The 11,930-nt window shown below is 40.0% G+C and overlaps 1 protein-coding gene across 13 annotated transcripts in view; it reads left to right on the top strand.

Annotated features, from left to right (window-relative positions):
* MBNL1 (muscleblind-like splicing regulator 1) overlaps positions 1–11,930 on the top strand; it is a 220,794-nt gene that overhangs the window by 19,754 nt on the left and 189,110 nt on the right. For 2 of the 13 annotated variants that reach the window (XM_010835407.1, XM_010835410.1), the window contains exon 1: positions 4,739–8,746. The exons of 2 other annotated variants lie outside the window; for them this stretch is intronic. The gene's annotated coding sequence lies outside the window, so the exon portion shown is untranslated. Of the gene's footprint in view, positions 1–4,738; positions 8,747–11,930 lie in introns of those variants that run through there. 9 more of the 13 variants (XM_010835399.1, XM_010835404.1, XM_010835403.1 and 6 more) reach the window with 8 other exon arrangements.

Consider the following 11,930-nt stretch of genomic DNA (forward strand, 5'->3'; position numbering starts at 1 on the left):
TTTAATATGCTATCTAGGTTGGTCATTACTTTCCTTCCAAGGAGTAAGCGTCTTTTAATTTCATGGCTGCAGTCACCATCTGCAGTGATTTTGGAGCCCCAAAAAATAAAGTCTGACACTGTTTCCGCTGTTTCCCCATCTATTTCCCATGAAGTGATGGGACCAGATGCCATGATCTTCATTTTCTGAATGTTGAGCTTTAAGCCAGCTTTTTCACTGTCCACTTTCACTTTCATCAAGAGGCTTTTGAGTTCCTCTTCACTTTCTGCCATAAGGGTGGTGTCATCTGCATATCTGAGGATATTGATATTTCTCCGGGCAATCTTGATTCCAGCTTGTGCTTCTTCCAGCCCAGCGTTTCTCATGATGTACTCTGCATAGAAGTTAAATAAGCAGGGTGACAGTATACAGCCTTGATGTACTCCTTTTCCTATTTGGAATCAGTCTGTTGTTCCATGTCCAGTTCTAACTGTTGCTTCCTGACCTGCATAGAGCTTTCTCACGAGGTACGTCAGGTGGTTTGGTATGCCCATCTCTTGAATTTTCCCCATTTATTGTGATCCACACAGTCAAAGGCTTTGGCATAGTCAATAAGGCAGAAATAGATGTTTTTCTGGTACTCTCTTGCTTTTTCCATGATCCAGCATATGTTGGCAATTTGGTCTCTGATTCCTCTGCCTTTTCTAAATCCAGCTTAAACATCTGGAAGTTCATGGTTCACGTATTGCTGAAGCCTGGCTTGGAGAATTTTGAGCATTACTCTACTAGCATGTGAGATGAGTGCAATTATGTAGTAGTTTGTGCATTCTTTGGCATTGACTTTCTTTTGGATTGGAATGAAAACTGACCTTTTCCAGTCCTATGGCCACTGCTGAGTTTTCCAGATTTGCTGGCATATTGAGTGCAGCACTTTCACAGCATCATCTTTCAGGATTTGAAAGAGCTCAACTGGAATGCCATCACCTCCACTAGCTTTATTTGTAGTGATGCTTTCTAAGGCCCACTTGATTTCACATTTCAGGATGTCTGGCTGTAGGTGAGTGATCACACTATCGTGATTATCTTGGTCGTGAAGATCTTTTTTGTACAGTTCTTCTGTGTATTCTCACCACCTCTTAATATCTTCTGATTCTGTTAGGTCCATACCATTTCTGTTCTTTATCGAGCCCATCTTTGCATGAAATGTTCCCTTGGTATCTCTAATTTTCTTGAAGAGATCTCTAGTCTTTCCCATTCTGTTGTTTTCCTCTATTTCTTTGCATTGATCATTGAGGAAGGCTTTCTTATCTCTCCTTGCTATTCTTTGGAACTCTGCATTCAGATGCTTATATCTTTCCTTTTCTCCTTTGCTTTTCGCTTTTCTTCTTTTCACAGCTATTTCCAAATGTGTAGGGTTTTTTTTTTTTTCCCCTTTATGTCTTCCCCCATACTAGACTAGATTGTGAGCACCGTGAAGAAGTCTTCATAACTTCTGTATTTGCATTGCAAGTGTAAGTCTCAGTGTGTGGTGCTCAATAAATATTTTTAAACAAATCAAGAAGCAGCAGGGAGCATCCTGATGTCTACCTTAAGACATTAGAATTAATTTATGACTGTACTGCTTAGTTCCCACACTACTGGACAAGGCAATGAGGGAAGAAGAGAAAAAAGATGTGTATACAAAACCCCCACCATTTTCATGTGACAAAAGTTCTTATTCAGAAGTCTCTTTAGGACATTGCTTAAGACATGGTTTGAAAGTAATTTCTGGAAACAGAAAAGAAAGAAAGAATAACAGATGCAGAAAAGATCCAGAAAGAGAAAACCCATTTAAAGGAGTGAGAAGAGAGAAGGATGTGGAATATCATAATAACCAAAAGAAAGGAACTTCAAAAATAAATGAGGAGATAGATATAGTGGGCATTTAGGAAAAGAAAAATCAGTCTTGCTATTGATGTTTAAATTTTTTTTTTTTTTTTTGCATTTAGGAACAAATAATGCAATGGCCACATTTTCTCCAGATGCTTTTATTCTACATAGAACAGAATTAAAATGTAGAAATATTTAGATTACAGTCCATGAGATAAGTACAGTATAACATTTGCACTGTTAGATCTAGTAGATACTATTTTAAAATGATTACAAGAGAATTCTATGCTTACCCACAGTACATCATTTTATGAGATGGTAGAAAGTATTTCATAATACTACACTAATTATATATAAGTATATGCTTATATAATAAGTATATATTAAATACTATAACATAATATAGGTAACGTGTCCATTTTGACATTTTGGCTACCAGTTTCATACTTATTTTTATAACTTTTTTATTTATTAAAAGATTATTATTATATATTTTCTTTTCCCTAACGACAGTCTGTATTAGGAGACATGTATATATCCCAAACAGAGTGTATAGAAGTACAATATGCCTTAGACACATGACTTCAGGATCTGGGATGTAGGCTCAGAAATGCTGTACTATGGGGCAGGAGGCTTGACCCCCTGGTAACTATGAGGTTTTGGTCAAGGGTCAGTTCTCCAGTCTTTGTTACCTCATATGATTACTGAGGATTATAATGAATATGAATGACATGGGAGATATTATTTGTTTTATAAAGTTATATTATGAGGTGAAGTGGGAAAAAAGGAGAGCACAAAATTGCATTTGTAACACAATGTCAACTGTTTTAAAACATGTGTTGAGGAAAACTTGGAAATAAATAAACTGTAATAGTATCAGTAACAGTATCTGGGAACTAGAATCACTGCTGATTTTATAATGTTCTATCTTCAGTAATTTGGAGTTTTCTATCCTGTGTTTACGGGAGTAAATCCACCCCCTCTCTCTCTCTCTCACACACACACACACACACATTTCACTTCCCTCAAGGCCTGGAAGTGGCCATCTTATGGTTTCTATTCAGCTGTGCAGTGGAAGATTCTAATGTTTACTGCATCTCACTGCTACGGACCCTCAAATCACTTTCTCTCAGGTCTTCAGCCATTTGCTGTCATTGCCGTTCTGGCCACCGCCCACTCTTCTGACTTGCTTTCATTCTCAGCAGTGGTATATTTCCTGCATTCTGTTTTGAGATTAGACTATCAGCCTTCTGCACATAGCAGTCAAGTGTAATCTAGTCATCTTCATGAAAAGCAAATTCCAATCCTGTACCAGTTATACCCACACTCCCATCTCTAACATAATCAAACATGTCAATGGTTCCTGCTGGCCAAAATGATCAGTATTGTGGCTATGTATCATGAGTGTGACTAATCGTATTAAGATTCATCAGTTCTCTCACTGGACTCTAAGCTCTTTGAAGTTAGGCATCCCATTAGTTTTTTTTTAAGATTTTTTTTTTTTTAATGCAGACCATTTTAAAAGTCTTTATTGAATTTGTTACAATATTACTTCTGTTTTATGCTTTGGCTTTTTGGCCATAAGGCATATGGGAGCTTAGTTCCCTGACCAGGGACTGAACCCACATCCCCTGCGTTGGAAGGTGAAGTGTTAGCCACTGGACCACCAGGGAACTCCCACCCATTAGTTTTTATGGGTCATTGGATTTCCAGCCCTAATATACACTGAAGATGCAAGGTGCTAGGCCTGCAGTTGCCACTGCTTTGAATGATTTTTTTCCCAGATAGTTTTCACTGTCTTGAGAACTATGCCTACTTCTCACCGTCTCAACCCTTGACCACTTGTCCTGTTTAACACACAGCCTCCCCTCCTTATCCCCTCAGCTTGCTATCTTTCACTTCGTGTACTTACCTACATCTGAAATTGCCTCAAAGGTTTATTTGTTCCTTTATTTTTTGTTTGCTGCCTATCTCCTTCTAGCAGACTGTAAACTCCTTGAAGGAAGTGATTGGGCTGTGTTGTTCATTTCTGTAAACCGCAATACCTGGAACAGGACTTAACACAGAGGATGCTCCATGAACATTTGAACGGTGGCACTGTGTGAAAATGTTTTCTGTTACGGAAAGAAGGGAGGAAGAATGGAAAAATGGAAAGGAAAAAAAGAAAAGAGAAACAAGGAAGAAATAGGGACGGAAAGAAGTATACTCCTCAAAATCTAATGTGGCCCCTCTTCACATTAAACTTGGGAGCAGTTATGCCTGTATGAGAGCTCAGTTGAGCTCAGAGCCTCATATATGAGGCAAGTATACGTTACCTCAGTGTCTTTAAGAAAAAATGATGAAAATAAATGGCCTGAGTCAGAAGACATTGATGCTAGTTCTTCTCTGACATTGTTCCAACTTACTTATACAATGCTCTCTGGTTTAATTAGGGAGAAGGACTAGATAAGTCTCCAATGTTCCATTCTCTACTATAATTCTGTGGTTCTAAACCTTTAATTCTGAAATGTATTTGCTTTCTAATTCTTTTTTCCCTATGCCAAAATAATTATAATGAAGATTTAGATTCAAGTTTTAGGTAAAATAGTCTAACTGAAAAATGCACATTTGGTTCATGCCTACCCAGGGATGCCAAAAAAAATGCATAATAAAATTAATATTTTAACTGTTTTAATATTTACGTACATTGTAAGACAAGTACATTGAATTTATATAATGTTTTTACATTTATGTGATTTGTATATTAAGTGGTATATATATGTAATATGTCCTATTACATAACATACTATATATACACATAATATATAATAGAATATATATTTTTAATATTTAAATACTAGGTATGATTTTTAAAACTTACTTATATGTGCAATATATAAAAATCCTAAACTAAATTTAGGTAACTAAGTTCATATAACTCTATCAAATATTAATATATTTATTCAGATACCTAAACAGGTTAGAATCCAGGCTACAGAAAAATGCTTCAACCCTCTTCCCTGCTGTAAAACTGAATGGAGATACATTTAATGCATATACTTAAAATGGATTCACCATATGGGAGTGTTTCCAATTCTTCATTGCCTTCCAGCAGCTTCTCTTAACCATCTATATTTAAACATGGGTTAAAAATCACGGTGCCCGAATTTGAATCTTAGTTTTGACACTATCTTCCAATGGATTATTTTTACTTCAGAATAATACAAACAGCATTCCTAGATCTGTGATTCAAGACCTTTTCATAATTCGAGTTTAAAGAGTGTAACTTCTAAGGGTATTTTCATTTAGATGATGAGTTGAGGGGGACGATGCAGAAAAAGGAAATAATATTTAGACGGCTATGAGAGCTTACTTTATATAAATGTGGTGTGTATGACAAGAAACATACAATTTGTACACACACATTTACACAGTGCTGTAAAGATTCCCACTTGAATGAAAAAGATCAATGCTACTGTTTCCTTTATCTATTTTATTGGTAAACCAGGTAGTTAATGTTATCTCTAAAAACCATATTCCTTAACTGTATTTCTACGGGGATTCATTGGTATAATTAAAACTTGAATGGTCTAAAATATTTCAGAAACCTGCAGTGAATATTCTTTCCTTTATCTTAACATGTAGTTTTATTTCATCTAAAATTGTTCTCTATAATTTCCCTCTCCACCCACAAATGACATTCTTTTTATACTTATAGATGCACTCACTCTTGAGCCTATGGACTATAACTACACTTCATAGATGTAAGAGAAACCATAATGCTATCCTAGCACTGAGGGAATATGATTAGTATTCTAAATGGGGAACTATTTACTTTTTATTACGATAATGATTTTTTAATAATTTTCACAATTTGAAATGTGGTTAGCATGCTACTGGTAGTGAAAGCTGGCCATATGATTTAATATTTTTAACACAGGATCTGGTGTTTGCTACACTGCTTTGAAATGTTAAATGTCATTATTCATGTTATGGTATTATCAATGACAATAAATTAAGCTAGACCAGTGATAATGAAGTTTTATATCACAATTTATTTGGACTCACTTTGGAGTCCTGGGTTGAAAACTGCTTTGTATGAGTTTTCTTAGCCACCCCTTTTTCCTTTACTAGTGTGAATAACATTTTTTCCCTCTTCTTTGTCATTTACTAGGATGTTTATTCTACTGTTCCTAACACTTAAGGGTCTTTCTTGTATTTCTTTGTATTTTGTGCAGTGGAGCAGAAAATTTGTCTCAGTTTCAATTTCTCTTTTGTTCCCAGAACTTCCCCCTCCTCCAGTGTTGAAGTGGAAAAATAGTTTCCCCTCTGGCACCATACACAGGTTCAAAGTCTTGTTTTTCATCATGTTGCTCCAAACAGCAAATTTTCTAGCCCACATGAAAAAAGAACACCAAAGCTCTGACTTGGAAGTCTGCAAGGGTCTGAGAACAATTGAAAAGAAGTTCCTACAACTGGGATTAGCCCTTGGCGGTTCACTGGTCATTCTGAGGAGAGGCGTGTGGAAGCCGACAAGGCCTCCAACCTGCTAGCACATGCACAGGTGGCCCAGCTCTGAAGTCAGTCTCTGTTGTCATGGAGAATGGAGGCAAAATTAAAAAGCAAGTAGCAAACAATCCAGTAGGTTAAGCCAGGGACTTGGGAGTCTCCCAAGGCTCCTCCCTTCCTCATTCCCTGCATGAGTCATTTTTCCAGTCTGTCCACACCCATTCACCCTTCTTCCATCAGCCTCCACCCCACACTCCCATTCACTCTCCAAGCTGCTGCCACAGGATCCCTCTGAAATACAAGTCCAAATTCAACCTATCTCTTTGCTGATTAAACTCATCTAGATTATTACAGTTTTCAGAGTAAAGCTGAGACTCCTTGGGTGAATACAGACCTACTTTTAGTTCACTTTGCTGCCACTCTCCTACAAGTATCCAGCTCACTTCTAACCCCAAGACTAGCAGTTCCATTGTATTTGCCAGGCTCTTTTCCCACAGAACCTGGATTCACCTCTCCATTCATCTTGATAATTTCTATACCCCCCTTTAAGGCACCTGTTAAAACAACCCCTCCAGGAAGCCTTCTTGACTCTACTTGAAAGCACCTTGGTCTTGCCTCCCATCATTTTAGCATTTATCCTTCAGCCAGAATTAATTAATTTGTCTTTTCCCCAGTCTCTTCCCTAGTAGAGGTATTCTTGAGGGGAGGGACTCTATGTTGTTATCCATTCTTGAATCTCTGGCATAGCAGGCTATTGATGTAGTTGTTGAAATGAATGCTGAATTAGAAGAAAGGAAGTCCTCATTGCTTGGGGTAGCTCCTAATTGGCAGATAGAGAATGCCCATCCCTGTCCTTTGAGAAAGTGTCGGTTTCCTTTTAAATTTGCTTCCACTGGGTGTGCACTTGGGTACTTTTTCATGATTAATACTGAGAAGCGGCACCATCTAATTAATTAAATTATTTGTTCTGGAAGGGAGCAGTACACAATATTAACTCAGTGTTTTGTGGATGTAGCCAAGGGTAGAGAACTCAAGTCATTATTAATACCTCTAGAAGTAGTTTGTACTTCCGCACCTTTCACGATGCTTTTCCTTCTCCTCCTTCAGCCGTCCCCACCATCTTTAAAACAACCTAACAAACTTGTAGAAACATCACACGATAGGTAGCGTTTGCTCCTAAACTGTATTCAAAACATAGAAAAAAGTTTAAAAATTATAATCACCGTTGAATAATTATTCCCTAAATCCTAAGTAAATTCTGCCCCCCAAATCTTTAAAACTTGATCACATCACAATAGTCCAGGATTCTTTCCGTTCAAAGTGAAGGCAAGTTAAATCTCATTAACACCCAGTGAATTATGATTTGGGGCTGTGTTTTCTTTTGTTCCAGCAATAATATGACTTATTTGCCTCCGACGATTCTAGTATTTCAGAAAATGAATATTGCATAAGGAAGGAGGAGTCTCTGCTTTCTATATATCATATAATGCAGAGTTGGGGTGAAAGGGGGTTTTACAGTCCAAATATTATTTACAAAGTAGATGGGAAGCTAGTATGTGAGTATTCGTGCTTGTGTGACAGTTTTACCGTAGAATTCCCAAACCGTGGACACCCTGTTCCTGGAGAAAGATACACACTGGCAGTCTTGCGGATGTTTTTCCCGTCTATGGGCCATCCAGGTTCGAAATCTGCGTGGTGCATTTTAAGGCGGCCAGCCCCACCAGCTCCTACTGTTTTATCCAGTTTTGGAGACTCACCTTCAGTCTAACCTTGCCGACGGCCTTACCAAGCCCCATCCACCCGCCGCTTTCAAATACGACCCTATCTGTCTGCCCAGCCAGTCTCAAGGATCAGAAAGTAGCAGGGGTGCGTCCCGTGGGCACTATAGCTCGGAGGTTACAGTGTTGAACGTATAAGATGGAAGATACCACCGGGAGGCGGCGGGGATGCACCGCGCCAGCGCCGGCTCGGGTTTCCTTTTGCTTTCTGCACCGATGGGCGAGTGGCAACCGCCACCCCCGGCGGACTCTTGTTAGATTGAGGGGTGGCGAGGTGGCGGGGGGCTGAGCCGCCGGGCGGCGGAAAGTTGAAGAGCATTTTTTTTTTCTGTCGCCGCGTGCGTTCCGGGGCTCGCGGAGTCCGCCCAGGGCTTCCTGGTGGGGCTGGGCCGGCGGGGGAGGGGCCGCGCAGCAGCAGCGGAAACCAGACCTCGGCGATAAGAGGCTGCACAGCGACATGCAACAGTCTTTTCACTGCAGCTGAATGAGTTGTGGCGCTCACAATGCTCCCGTGACCGGGAACTGACAAGTTCAATTTTAAATCGCGGGCCTCTTGGAATCATGACTCCCACAATGCCTTGGGCACTCGCTCGGCAGTCTGGCTGCCTCTGAGGGGGAAAAAAATGTGAGAGGTAAGTTTCCATTTTCCCAGTTTGCTCGTGCTGCTCTGCTGCTCTGCATTGTTCGTACTCTTTCGGGACTGTACATGGCTGAAGGAGGAAGTGAAAGGAGGCTGGGGCCGGCTCACCGCGCTGGATGGTTTCCGATCACACACCATCTCGAGCTAGAGGGACAGCGGGAGGTTGCAGCTGCAGCCCAGCTCCGAGTAGCCCTTCCCCGGGCTCTGCGGACACTGTCAGCCCTGCCAGCTTCCCATTTGGCAGCCTAAAACAAAGAGAAAGAAAGAAAAGGGGGGGAGGGCGGTAAAAGAAACAGGTGCGTGGAAGTGTACTTACAACTTAACGGCCTTTGTCGGGGGAGGGGGGAGATGCGAGTCCATCAGACGCGAGCCACGGTTTCTCCCTAGAGGTCCCGCATCCCTGTTCCCGAGGCTGCCATCCAGCCCGGTTTTCATCTGGGCCAAATATGTGCACGCAAAGGTTAATTCTCTGCCTGCTACCCATAAATTACGCATGACATGTTTAGCTGGCCTTCCTTATATGGAGAGTGCTGTATTTCAGTCCAGTTTGCCTTTTGCCAAGTTTTCAGGGCGGAAGACGCCCTGCATGAGAGGGCTCCTTTTTTTTTTTTTTTTTTCCATCGTTTTGTAGTGCGTCACTCAAAAACTGTAAGAAAAGTAAGTATAGACGCTCTCTGGGTGGAGCCGCAGTTGGTTGATTCAATTGCTTTCATGAAAGGTTGAAAAGAATGAAAAGTAGTTAGGACTTGGGTTCTGGGGTTTTTGTTTTGTATTTTTCTTTTTTTAGACAAAAGCAGGATAAATATGTAGCGCGTCCCCTCCCTCCCCTTCTCTCTCTCTTTTTTAAACGGAGCCGGAATCTGTTATTGGTAGTAATGTGTCATGTGAGAATACTTCGATTCCGGAGCCTGTATGGCAAGCAGGTATATGGTGGAGTTTATGCTTGCCCGTCTCACAGTACTTTACAACTAGCGTGGTGGAGCTAGAAGAGTAATTGTGTTCTTTAGTCTCTCCCGGGCCGGGGGGAATATGCGGCTGCTAGGATTCTGTGGTGTATTTCCGAGGAGTGTGCTTCCCTAGGATTAAGATTGAGTAAGAAGCTGCCAGCAAGGTTATTGCCGCTGCCTTTTGTGTATCTACCAGCCCAGGGACAAGTCCAGAGCAAATGGATGGTAAACTCTGCTATACTCGGAGGAATTTCTTAAGCAAATTAATCCACCGAGAGAGAAGTCATAATTAATGCCTTTGAATTTGCAGGCCCTCCGCAATGTGCTTTGAAATTCTACACCCGTGGACGCGGTGTTCCTCCCTCCTGGGTTTGAACACAGTGTCTGTTTATACACGGAGGGTATTTAGTACATAACTATTCTATACCAGGCTAAGTGATCCACTCCCTGTTATCTCTTTGGGTTGCTGAGAGCGTTGGTGTTTCTCCCTGTCTTGCTGTTGAGATAAAAATATTATCACTGAGACAAGTTAAAATGAAAGTTCAAGGACTGTAAAACTCACCCTAGGAATACTTAGCTCAATACTTAGAATGGCTCTGATGCGGTGCTCTAGCCAGAGACACTGAATAAAGTTATTTTGTAGGCAGTGAAAGCACAATGTTGTCATTTGTATTTTCGCTTTCTTAAAGTTGGTGACAACTGCAGCTCAAAACTGTTTTTTTAGGAAGACTCCGGCATTCTGATCTTCATCAGTGTTGCACTGGGGTGAATTTTTTTTTTTAATTACTTAGCGTGTTGTTAGGCCTTCTTTCAAAAGATAGACGTAGCTTTTAGTTTTATTTAATGGGGGGTTTCCTCACAAAAGTGGCCGTTTGTGTTTTAAGGAACAAGTTGGGTCAGCACTAGAAAACCTGCTCATCCAACCGTCTATAATTACAGTGTCACTTAAGACAGAATAATCAGGTTTTATTATGACGAAGAGACTCAGAAAACCTCACATATGCCTGGTTTAATTTTTTTTTTTCTCATGGAACTAAGATAAAATTTGTGTGCAGATACACATCTAGTGTGATACTCTTATGCAGCCATGCCAACAGACTCCAAAGTGTTTTATGCTTTGAGATATTATTGCTTGTGTTTACATTTCCACATTTGGGGCAAACTTAGGCTCCAAGTTGAATTCATTAAATTTTGATTCCAACATTCTGTTCTTCCTCTGGGCACAGAATTCCTATGACATGAAACACTGGATTCTGTTCCAGAACAAGAACAGAGTATCCCAAAGTTTCTCCTGGGACGGGGGTGGGAAGGGAGTAAAATTGTATTTCTGACTGAAGATGAGTGTGTTATTTTGTTATAGAAAATTTCCGATCTTTTTTGTAAACAAAAAAAATTGCCCTTGTGTTTATCATTGTTGCCATACATTAGGCCTGTATTTGATGTATCTATTTATGGAAACAGAATAGCCTTCCTGCACCTTCTGGCTTTCTGCTTGGTGATGGGAAGATGCGGAGGTGAGAGACTGTCTCAGATCTTGCTTAGAAGAAGCTGAAAAGAATAGGTGATTGGAGTTTCTTGTACTCTGAGGCGTCAGAGTGGCCAGTAGATACAAAGGTCAGGGAAGCAGATGAAGGAAATGAAATATAGTCATTTAAATATTTGGCTCAATAGAAAATCCCAACAGCAATAGCAATAATAGAGGATATTACATAGGAAAAGTTTAAAACATGAACTTTTAGGCCACAAAGCTTCATGGTTTTGAAATCTGGAATGTGCTGTCCATATAGTAGCCACTGGCCACGTGTGACTATTGAGCCTTTGAAATGTGGTTATCTGGATTGAAGTTTGTTCTAACTGGATGTTGAACACTTTGTACAAAGGAAAGGATGTAAAATACCTGGTAATATTTTTATAGTGATAATATATTACAGTGATAACATTTTGAATCTATTAGTTTCAGTAGAATATGTTGTTAGATTAATTTTATCTGTTTCTTTTCATTTTCTTTTTTTAAAAATATGGCCACTTGGGACTTCCCCGGTGGTCCAGGGGTTAGGACCCTGTATTCCACTGCAGGGCACTGGGGGTTTGATCCCTGGTCTGGAAATTAGGATCCCATGTGCTTTGCAGCGTGGTCCAAAAAAAAAAAAAAAAAAAAAAGAAAATATGGCTACTAGAAACTTACAATAACAGATGTGGCATGCATTGTATTTCTATTGGACAGAGCTA

The sequence above is a fragment of the Bison bison genome, unplaced genomic scaffold (genome assembly GCF_000754665.1).
Source record: "Bison bison bison isolate TAMUID 2011002044 unplaced genomic scaffold, Bison_UMD1.0 scf7180017864042, whole genome shotgun sequence".
Lineage (NCBI taxonomy): Eukaryota > Metazoa > Chordata > Mammalia > Artiodactyla > Bovidae > Bison > Bison bison.